Source organism: Lactuca virosa, chromosome 9 (assembly GCF_052849685.1).
Source record: "Lactuca virosa cultivar CGN04683 chromosome 9, Lactuca_virosa_CGN04683_v6, whole genome shotgun sequence".
In the NCBI taxonomy this organism is placed as follows: Eukaryota; Viridiplantae; Streptophyta; class Magnoliopsida; order Asterales; family Asteraceae; genus Lactuca; species Lactuca virosa.
Window position 1 is genome coordinate 261,147,322 of NC_136434.1, and position 10,767 is coordinate 261,158,088.

Below are 10,767 nucleotides of genomic sequence, written 5' to 3' on the forward strand. Positions count from 1 at the left end.
AACCGGATTACATGAACTTGCCATTCTTCCAAAGAAAAGACCCGAGCTTTTATCTCGTGGAAATCTACTCAGGGTCTGTATTTTTTATTGTATTTTATCAGAGTAGTCTATTCTGTTTTATCTCATGGAAATCTACTGAGGGTATGATTTATGAAGGTAGTATCCCTTAGTCCCTTTGCTGGTGGTAATTGGGATAGAAGCAATGAAGTAAACTGTTAGCATGTAGCAATCAGGCAAAGTTTTTGCAATTTATTGGTATAAACTATAGACGTGTGTATAATGTGAATCAATGACATGAATTCTGAAGCAATCAATCAACTGAAATTTATGCATCTCCTGAGATGGTTTATCCATATACACTAGCTGTTTGGACATCTTCTAGTAATCTCTTAAGTCTTAATACCCATTATTCGTTATGCTTGCAGAGATCTTGAGAGCAAAGTGATAATGCTGATCTTCACAAGACAAATATCAATAAATAGTTAGCAAAAATGGCAGACTATCACTTTGTCTACAAAGATGTTGAAGGAGCATCAGGTCAATGGGATGATATTCAAAGAAAACTCGGGAACTTACCTCCCAAACCTCCTGCCTTCAAACCTGATCCTTTCACTGCTGCAGAAGATGAAGATTCCAAACCTAAAACCAAATCTTGGATCGATAACAATACAGAAGAAGAACTCGAAGCTTTAGAATTTGATCTTGATGACAATCGTTTCCTTGAAGAATACAGGTACTTTCAACTCCCTCAATCCTAATCTCATTTTATGAGGACATTAAACTTCATGTGAGATTTTAATGGTTTCGTTTTCTTTTATGTTCTTGAAGGAGAAAGAGGTTAGCAGAGATGAAGCAAACAGTGAAAGTTGCAAAGTTTGGGTCAGTCATTCCCATTTCAGGATCCGATTTTGTGCGTGAGGTATCATAAGCTCCATCTGATGTGTGGGTGGTTGTTATTCTATACAAAGATTGGTAATCACTAATTCACTACTATTTTGTTTGTTATTGATTAGCAATTGATTTTGATTAATATGGTTGTTAATGGGAACTTGTGATTGAATTGGTACCCAGAGTGTGGAGTTCTAATGCAGTGTGTGGAAGTACTAACAACAATGTAGGCAGCTACCAAATTTTTCAAGATTATTTTAACTGATTGCATTCCTAATTATCCAGATTGTAATCTTCCCACTGTGTTGTTGTTGTAGTGAAGGCAAATTATGTTGGGTTGCATACTTTTGGTAGGAGATGCACTCCAGAAGGTGTTGCTATGATTTTATGCCAATCAGATCCTGTTCTTAATGATGGACTCAATGGTGAAGCTTCTAGAGAAGCTGTTCTTGAAGGACTGAGTAAAAGGTTTATAGAGAAAGTGGTTACTGTTGGATTAATGTCTAAGTCCATAACTATATTTGGTATGTACTTGACCCGACCCAGCATGGTCCATTTGGGTTGCACTTCACCGGCACAATTTTTATGTATAGTCTTTTGAGAATAGTATATTTATGATTTATATTAATATATTATAAGTTCTAATATATTAATATGGAATAATATTATTTAATTGGTATTGATCAAGAATTAATTTAGAATTAATTAAGTGATCAAAAAGAACTAATTAAATATGGACTCTTATATATATGGAATGGGCCAAGTTCATTTAGGTTGGGCTAAGCTTTCATCGATGGTCCATGGAGCTTTTAACGCATGGATCCTATGTAAATGAAAGGTCATGGGTATTAGGGTTTACATGGATGTAACCCTAATCCTCCATAATATATAAAGGGGTCCTTGGCTCACAAAATTGGCACAAGTGCGTGAAAATAAGAGTGGGCCGATTTTAGTGTGCATACATATTCTCTCAAGTTCTTCCAAGGTGTTTTGGTGATTTGTGATTCCATTTGAGGCTTCCACACTATTGGGGCTAACCTCTTAAAGCTTGAAGACATCAAGCTACATCAAAAGGTATGTCATCTAACTAGAAGTTTGTAGTATAGGTGCTTCATAATATGCTAGTTAGGATGAAACCTTGGAATAGTTAATATTTGCATGTATAATAGAGAAAACATAGATCCAAGGTTTATAGGGTTGCATGTACACCATAGGAGTGTTAGAATGCTCAAAACCCAACAGTGGTATCAGAGCCATGGGTTGTTTTCTGTTATATTGATGCAAATGTTTTATTTTCAAGTTGAAAAAAAATGGAAAAAAAAAACATGACGTTTGTCAAATTTTAAGATAATTACTTGTTTTGTGAAAAACGAATTATTTGTAAAATTTGAATCATTTGTTATATGAGTTGAATTAGGTCAAATTTAGTAAAAGATAAAATGATATGATTATTTTATTAGTTTTAAAAGTTTGATCTAAATATTTTAAGGAGTTACATATTTTGTCATAAAATTTTGGAGCTCAAAAGTTTTTTTTAAAGTTGTGGATATGAAAGTTTTTTTAAAAAAAAAAAAAAAACCTTCCATATGTTTTGTTGAATAGTTCAAATTAACTCTTATGGACTTTATTAATAGTTAATTAAAGCGTTTAATTAAAAGAGTATTATTAATCCATAAATATATGGTTTGAGTTTAATTAAATTAAAAGTCTAGTTTAATTAATAGATTAAACCACCAAGTATTTTAAATGTCTAAAATACACCCTTATACTATTATAATATTAAAAGTTTAATATATTATATGTATAACAGCAAGTCGTCTTACCATTAGTAGGCCTCATTCACGAAGCCGGTCTATAAGGGGGTATAAGGTTACTGCCTATAAAATGACAGTTTAATGGTTGTCCACTCTCACCCACCGTTTCCTTGACTGGTGGAGGGTCGTTAGCCGAACAAGTAGGACAAGGACTATAATTCTCCCTTGATTAAAAGTATTAATGATAAATACTAAGTAACTAAACCTTTTATTAATTCCCAATCTTAGTTACTTAGGAAAATGTGAATAAGGTGCTAATCCATGAAATTACACTTTGCACTTTGTTTAAACCGTTAGTGGAGCGTGTGTGGTTAACCGGTACACTAACCTGGATTTAACAAAGTAGGCAAAGGGTAACTTAATATTTATCATGGTATCGGTGGAGCTCGTGTGGTTAACCGGCACATCGATTGAGGGGTAAATATTAAGGGTACCAAGTATATTTGCATGGTTACTTCACACCTTGTTTTGTGATCCTCGGCATCCCAGTCACAAAACCTGAAGGGCACACTCGAGATTGAAACATGCCATTGAAAAGTTCAATGAATCTCAAAAGAATCTAGGAGTTTCAAAACCAATTAAAACCTAATAATACATTTCGTTTATCTTGGTGGAAATTGGTGAATTGTCATTCACCTACCTTCAAATATTTTATAGCTTGGATTACGGCATCCCTCTTCCAAGTTATAAAATAGTTTGTTGGGTCCTAGCCTTAATATATCATATTGGGTGTTATATTAAGGACTTAAATCAACTTTACGTGAATTTCTCCCATTGTTGATGTTTGGTTTAGACAACAATGATCTTCCCAAACCAAGCTTTCCTAATGAATATGACTTCCCGAGTTTGGCTCATGGAAGTCATACTTCTCTTCCTCCACCTCCTCCAATTATTCTCCCTAACCCACAAGTTCAAGGTCACTCAAGCCCTAATGGCAAGCAAGGTCTATGTGTGATCACATCTTAGAGATGAAGTCACATATTGACAAGCCGGGAGAGTTGGGTGTCAAAGTCTTGAGAAAGTTGGATGTTCAATCACTTTCTAAGTCACATAGTGAGTTCCTTTGGGACTACTATGAAACAGACTACGACATGAACCTTAATGATCATATCTATTTGCTTGGTGCTGCTGAATCAGCAATGATTTGGAACGATAGTAAAGCAAATTTGATTAGAAGATCAACTTCCCAAAAACTTTATGGACAATGACAATGGTGACACTGGAAATCCAGAAAAAGCATTCTCTTCCCAATGGAAAGGGATTGGTCATAGTCAACCCGGTAGACCAAATGGTAAAGAGAAAGGCTAAGTCTGAGATAGTCCCATTACCAAAGGGTCCATATGTTTATTTTGCCAAAGGAAGGGGCGTTGATTGCAAAGCTTCCAAATTTACCTAAGGATGTTAAAGTCAATAAGTTTGACTCTACATAAGGTAGAGCCCATTATCTAACTCTGTTAAGTTTTATTCTGAGATCCTCATTACATGATGTGACTGGGTCACATGTTGATGTTTTAAGAATCAAAGAATAGAGAGAAATCTTAAAGGAAGTATATGCTGATTCTGATCACGAAGGTGGATTTCGATCGCATCAGAATTTTGAGCAGTTGCTTAAGAAGTTATGATATATTGCTAACGAATAGATAACAACAATTTTCCATGTGGATTGTAAGGATAAGTTTTTCCGCAAAGTTTTAAAATAAAAGAAAATTGTTTAATTTTATTTATTTGAAGTATCCTTACAATGGCATTTGTGGAAAACTGTTGCTTATATGATTCCACTAACAGCAATATTGGAAAATGGATTTGATTCTTTCATTTGTGGTAGTGTCTAAATTTACCAAATCAGGAAAGTTCCTCATCACCCAAGTTTCAATTGGACCAAAACTTGGAATCATGCAAGTTGAATAGTATGATGAATGAGAACTTTCAAGCATTGGAAAATCAAGACTAATTACTTGTTCACATGGATGTGTGAGTCAAGTGAAGGATTAAAGGGATCGAGTACACATTCTTCTGCACTGGTCATGTCCACGACAAAGCTCGTTAAGACTATTTGATTTACTAAAGTTTAGTAAATATGGTTATACTTACAAGTTTAAGTATAATTCTGAAACATTGGAAAAGTCTCAATGTATGGCAGAACGAATGGGAAGAATCAAATTAGGCCTTAAGATAAAAGTTTCTCAAATCTGAAAAGATGGGAGAGTACTTTAGTATCATGTTTGTGATAATCTTAATGATTTAGAAATCATATCACAATTATTCCTCTAAAGGTCATCTTAGTGCATTCTTATGACTAAGAAGAGGAGTCATGAATTGTTGAAATGGTTAGATCAAGAAGATGAGTCATACTTCGTTCCAAAACAATTCTTAGAGTCATACTCCAAGATTGTAACTTGAGTGACATATCTTAAAGAAAGATTTAAAACACTTGTCAAATGTAAGAGTAAAAGTGTCCTACTCTTGTACATTTGAAATTGGTAAGTTGTGATGTTTTGGATAAAACAAAGACCAACTAACGCCAATTGTGTGAAGTGTTTGTCTTGATAAAGAATCTGCACTATCTCTTGAATATTTGGCAAGATAGTCTTATATGTCAAGAGGATAGTGGGAATCTTAAAGATCCTAAAAAGAATTTCAAGAACTAATCAAAAATAAAACTTGAGGTTCTTCACTAGCACACGACTTGAGGTTTATAACCTATCGTGTTGACATATTCTATGCCCATTCCAGTTAAAGTTGGCTTTGCATAGGAGTTCTGAAAGTTCTCAATTGGTTGCATAACAACTTGGAAGCAATGGCAGGCCCTGTACTGCCAGGTGGCAAGAAGTTAAGATTGCATAAGTTCAGTCCATATGAGTTTGGATTTGTCATTATCCTTGTCTTGTGACTATGGTTTTGACGATTCACATGGATAAGAATACATACACCATAAAATCTAAGGGTCATAAGGTTTCTCTCCGATTCATGAAAATGATGGTGAGGAAACACTTCCACCAAGTAGATTTGAAGTAGATGGCAAAAGGTCTAAACAATTGAGACTATCATTACGGCATCCCTTTTCATAGTTCTGAAATTGTTTAGACACACATGCATGCTATCTAAGGAAAGGTGTATGATTTTGATAAAGTTTTATCAAAGCATCTCGTATCAGAAATCTGAACTTTGGTAAGAAAGTCAATAAAGTATTGATTTCTAGAAGTCCAGCTGATTTCTGAGTACATGTCAAAGCTAGTGGGAGCATAAGTGTTATGCTAATAATCATCATGTTAGTGGGAGCATGATAATTATTGTTAGTGTTGCAAGTTAGCAATGTTAATTATAGAAAACAAAAGTTTCAATTCGTGAGGCTGCAGGGATTGAAAAAGTTGTTTTGCTATAATTAAGGGAGTGGATATACTTCATTTCAGTTCTAAAGGCTTAGATTGAGACCTTAATCATCTTTAGTCAAGAATATATATATGAATTTCATGTTGGATTGGTTCAACTTAAGGAAATTCTATATATTGCGTTCTCAAAATTCGATTATGATTACGGCATCCCTCTTCATAGTCAAATTTTGAAAACATGGCAAATAAAAATATTGTAGCAAAAGACTGGTCTAGAATCATGTCTTTATGTGAGACATCATGAATCATGTACCATTTGCTTTGGGTACAGGATCGATTGCATGTGCTATAATATTTGTCATTTCTAAATTTTTCCAAATGCCCAGAGGCATTAAGAAGGGAAAAGGTCTAGAATTGGATATGATTAAAATGATTAAGCAATTGCCGAGGACAATCTGAGGTTTACCAAAGATTGGTTGCTCAGGGACAGTTGGAAGTATAGTGCTAATTTTGGAAGGACCATATTGACATATTCTGAAAAGAGGCATCTCTTATTCAGAAGTGATAGTCAAAATGAGAATATGGAGTTGTCTCCATAGGTGGAAGTTATCTGCGTAAGATTAGAAAACTTAATGCAAGAAGCATGTCCAAAGCAATGTACTTTGAATATGAGACTTAGTTTCCATGGAGTTGATCTCCATTGGAATACCTTATAATGACTGTTGACAAGTCTTTGTGACTTTGTACATATTCATTACAGGAGGGTCAGTGCATATAAGTTTAAAATCTAAACAGATTTTGATAAATGATAGGAATTTGAGATTCTCACATTTTTCGATAAGGATTTGGGAGTGTGAAATTAGAATCATTGAAATTATGTTCAATTGGTTTATTTCACAAAGTAAGGATCATAGATAAACATAGAGTGCATACTTGGTGTATGGCAAAGCTATTGTTTAAGAAAAACATAGTGTACATGCTTGGAGCATGTGACAACTAGTGTTTTTAATTCAAGTATAAAGTTGATAAAACCGAAACAATGAATAATGAGTAATCAGTATGGTGATAAATAAAAGTGTTTATTTATATTCATAGGGTTTGATACCATATTTGATTCATTTATTCTTGTGTTTCACTTTGCATGTTTTGACTTCCAGAATAACTAAGTCGCTCTTCCTGAATGATTAAGTTATTCAAACCATCCACAGTCGGTCTTATGTTGGAAGTAGATATGCATCAAGACTGTCATGGGTTGGTTTGTAGAGGTCCAAGTTGGTGGACAAAGTGGTGCTACAACACTCATGAGTGCTCATAAGTTCTGAGTATTGAATTCAACCCACGCTCATTTGAATCACTTCATGGATTTTATCACGAGTGATCATGAGACGATAATATCTTATATTCTTAAAACCTAGAGATATGAGTTGTTACTATGAGTGGGTTATACATTGATTGCACGAAAATGCATTGGTAACTCGATGTTATAAAACGTGCCCTTGTGTATGATTCAACAAGTAGTAGAACAAGCCATATGAGTCGAAGTTTATCCATTCCTTTTACCTTCGGGATAAAAGCGATATTTGTGGGCCCCTCGATGATTTAGCGATGACACATGTGAGTGCTTAGCCAAGCCAGGACCGATTTGATTTGTTCAATCAGTCAGTCATCATAAATCCAAAATCGGGAAACAACAAATGGACAGAGAGAATGATTATAATCCATGTCTCAGTCCATATGATATCTAGAATGGAGGAATATATGATCCCTTATCTAATGGACAAGTCATTGACAAGGTCAGAGTTCGACAGCGGCTTTAAGAGCTACGATTGCCAGTTAGGTTTTGAAGTCATACTCAATAATAGTTTTAGACTTATCCAAGTGGGAGACTGTTGGATTAATGTCTAAGTCCATAACTATATTTGGTATGTACTTGACCCGACCCGGCATGGTCCATTTGGGTTGCACTTCACCGGCACAATTTATATGGATAGTCTTTTGAGAATAGTATTTCTATGATTTATATTAATATATTATTAGTTCTAATATATTAATATGGAATCATATTATTTAATTAGTATTGATCAAGAATTAATTTAGAATTAATTAAGTGATCAAAAAGAACTAATTAAATATGGACTCTTATATATATGAAATGGGCCAAGTTCATTTATGATGCAGCGCAAAAAAACAACACAAAGATAACCAAGAATGAACATGTTGATTCTAAAAGAATAGCCAGGACAATCTCTTCAAAACCACGTTGATTCTACGAATACCGTGGGATTGGCTTCAAAATCTGGGTTAACACACAGAATTTGGGAGAAAATCGAAAGTTCATAAAATTGATGATCGACCATCCAAATTACATCAAAAACAGTTAAATAAGAAGCAGAAATTAAAATGAAACCCTAAAAGTCCATGGGCCAAATACAAACCCAAAAACAAAACCCAAAAATTAAGGAAAAATAACAAAATTGTTCATAACTCCATTTAGAAAGCGATTTCTGGACTCAAAAATGGGTAAGTCCCCTTCGGGTACTTATCTAGCCGTGCTCCTTGCTCCAAGCTTCGATTTGACTGGTCATAGGCCCGAAACGGAGATTCGTAGCCAAAGTTATGGCCATTTCCGTGAAGCCCCTTTAGTCACACGATCGTGGGCCTCTAGGAACGCAAGGGCCCGATCCTCCACACTACGGCCCGCATCAATTTAGGTTGGGCTAAGCTTTCATGGATGGTCCATGGAGCTTTTAACCCATGGATCCTATGTAAATGAAAGGTCATTGGTATTAGGGTTTACATGGATGTAACCCTAATCCTCCATAATATATAAAGGGGTCATTGGCTCACAAAATTGGCACAAGTGTGTGAAAATAAGAGTGGGCCGATTTTAGTGTGCATACATATTCTCTCAAGTTCTTCCAAGGTGTTTTGGTGATTTGTGATTCCATTTGAGGCTTCCACACTATTGGGGCTAAGCTCTTAAAGCTTGAAGACATCAAGCTACATCAAAAGGTATGTCATCTAACTAGAATTTTGTAGTATAGGTGCTTCATAATATGCTAGTTAGGATGAAACCTTGGAATAGTTAATATTTGCATGTATAATAGAGAAAACATAGATCCAAGGTTTATAGGGTTGCATGTACACCATAGGAGTGTTAGAATGCTCAAAACCCAACAGTTACATTGCATGAAAATGATGATGATGGGTCTTCAAGTGATTAACTTTGTGTTGTTTTTCTTAATGTTTTATGTTAAAGTATAATAGGTTTTGTTTAGTAACATGATCTGAGATTTTATCCCCTTTTAGATCTGTTTGATTGTTTGGCTTTCTTTTGCTTTGTCTATGTTGTTATGCAACCGCTCTTTCAATTTTTGTTGTCAGCCTTGCAAAGGAATATTGCTTTTTGGGCCTCCTGGGAAGACACTTGTTGCCAAAGCACTTGCAAATGAAGCAGGAGCTAACTTCATCAGCTAAGGTACTCTACTTACATTTTTCCACTCCCCACCCCTACATATTTTTTTCACAGTTCTCTAGTCATATTTTTCCTTGTGTCATAGAATGATTGGCTCCTATCTTGTTTTTTGATATTTATACGCAATTTTTTTTCATGAAAAAAAAACATTTTAATATTTTATAATCTACAAGTGTTTTGAATTTTAATATTTTATACAGGTATGGGCTGCATTGAAGCCTGGATTCTTGGCAAAAGGTATTTTACTACATGTGTATTAAACTTTAATATTTTATAACATAGATTGATGATGCTTGAAGTCTTTCTGAATACTAATGTGTTGATGATGAAAACAGGTATCATGTGGAAACAGAAGCATAACAATAAGTAGAAACAAGAAGGTGCCCCTTAATAGGTTATATAGTTAGGGAAAACCTCTTAATAACAATGCACAATTAGATCCCCTTAATATCAATGTATTACAATTTTTTGACATGATGTTATTGGATGAAATTGATTGTTTTGGTATATATTTGTTTACATGTTTTTGTATTATGCGTAAATAAGTATCGTAAAGACGCGTCGTAAATGCATATCGTAAATGGTTACTGAAGTTTATGACACACAAATGCGTGTCATCTTCATTTATGACAGGGGCTTCCTTGATACGCATTGTCTGTCATAAACACGCGTGTCGTAAGGTTATGAAACGCAAATCCGTTTCGTCTTCCTTTATGACAGGGCCTTCCTTGATAAGCATTGTATGTCGTAAATGCGTGTCATAAATGTGTGTCGTAAATGCGCGTCGTAAATAGACGACGCGTAAAAGCGTGTCGTCTCTCGTTATGACAGGGCCTTCCTTGACACGCATTTGTGCATCGTCTGAGCATTTTAAGACACGCAATGTGCGTCGTTTAAGGCTTTTTTTCTAGTAGTGAAGTATTTCTTAAATGTATATAGATATCTATGTAATGTATTCTTTCTAGAAGAATTATTTACTCTGTCTTTCATTGCTATAGGGAGGAAGTTTAATCAATACCACACTTGATTATTATACATGGATTACATCTCATGTTCATGACTCTAAGTCATTTATTAGATTCAAGATCTAATGTAACATTTTGGTAGTTAATGGATTTTCCAGAAACCATCTAGAAAAACTTATCAATTAGAGATTCCACATTTCTCAAGTCATAGATGAATTCTACCATATTGTGAACAGTTTCTTTTTATGAATAGTTGATATTCAAATTCAACAATCCATTGTTGAAACTAGTGTTAA

At 34.6% G+C, this 10,767-nt stretch overlaps 1 pseudogene; it reads left to right on the forward strand.

Annotated features, from left to right (window-relative positions):
• The first annotated feature begins 491 nt into the window (after window positions 1-491).
• On the forward strand, window positions 492-9,255 carry LOC145141057 (uncharacterized; annotated as a pseudogene).
• Window positions 9,256-10,767: the final 1,512 nt, after the last annotated feature.